General features: G+C 49.8%; 1 non-coding gene across 1 annotated transcript; it reads left to right on the top strand.

The window, feature by feature from the left end:
- Positions 1–525: 525 nt before the first annotated feature.
- TRNAT-UGU (transfer RNA threonine (anticodon UGU)) lies at positions 526–599 on the top strand. The gene has a single exon. It is a non-coding gene; the product is annotated as a tRNA-Thr (tRNA).
- The last annotated feature ends 527 nt before the right edge of the window (positions 600–1,126 follow it).

The raw sequence follows: 1,126 nt of genomic DNA, 5'->3' as shown, positions 1-1,126 counted from the left end.
GCTCCTGGCTGCCAGAGCAGAGCAGCAGGCTCAGCTGTCAGAACTTCCCAGAGCAATGAAAGGGAGGGCCCATGGCTCTGTAGCAGGAAGGCAGGGCAGGCGAGTTCACGGTGGGCATTGTGGGATACTGGAAGAGGCCAGTTATGGTGTTATAATGAACAGCAGCGTCCACTCTTTCACTTTAAGTTTGCTGCAAAAAGCTCTAGGCCTCTCATTGAAGTTGTTTTATTTTGTCACCAAAACAGGGCAGTTTTGTCGCCAGACATGGCATTGCAGGGTGTACACCAGCCACAAGCTGCCGACCGAGGTAGCATTGTGTGTTTTTCACACACCTGAGCAGTATAATTCTGCTGAAACAACTTTGTAGTCAAGACCTGGCCAAAGATTCACTCACACACAATTTGTAAGGAAAATGTCACCTGCTCCTCTGCTCTGCAGAATCCAAACACAAGCAAAGCTTGTCAGGCCCTGGTGGCAATGGCAGGGAGTCAGGTATGGGCAGACACTGTGTTTTAGCTAGCTGCAGGCACCATGGCTTAGCTGGCTAAAACATCTGTTTTGTAAACAGGAGATCCTGGGTTCAACTCCCAGTGGTGCCTTGTTGACTGGTTGTTAGGGCACCTGCTATTGGCTACTGTCAGAAGACAAGAATCAGAGCTAGATGGGCCTTTGGTCAACCCAGTGTGGTTTTTCTTGTGGTTTAAATAACACTCACAGGCACTGATAATAGAGTTACTGAATGTTTGGGAATTAGGAGCGAGTAGGTCAGTGGTCCAGTCCCCACACAGATGACCCCCTCCCTCTGGGACACAGGCAGGTCTGAGCTGTCACCCAAATGCTCATTGTGGCTGCCAGAATCTGTGAGCGGCTCATTTAGTTTACACCAAAGGTTGAGTCCTGCTTTGTGCACCATGTGTGAGAATGAAAATCCTAAACCACCCTTTGAAATAACGAATGCAGCAGGACGTGTTCTTGTCCCTGCCCCAAAGCAGACAGACCAATGGAGAAATGCCATCGAGTCCAAGGTAATACTCCACTCCCATTTTACCTTCTTTTTTTGCTAAACTCCTTATCTGCCCGGCCCAGGCTGTCCTCTGCCTCAGCTGCTGCTCCCGGCCTGCTCGAG

This window comes from Chelonoidis abingdonii, chromosome 22 (genome assembly GCF_003597395.2).
Source record: "Chelonoidis abingdonii isolate Lonesome George chromosome 22, CheloAbing_2.0, whole genome shotgun sequence".
Classification (NCBI taxonomy): domain Eukaryota; kingdom Metazoa; phylum Chordata; order Testudines; family Testudinidae; genus Chelonoidis; species Chelonoidis abingdonii.
Note: the sequence above shows the minus strand (reverse complement) of the source record. Positions and strands in the feature narration are given on the sequence as shown.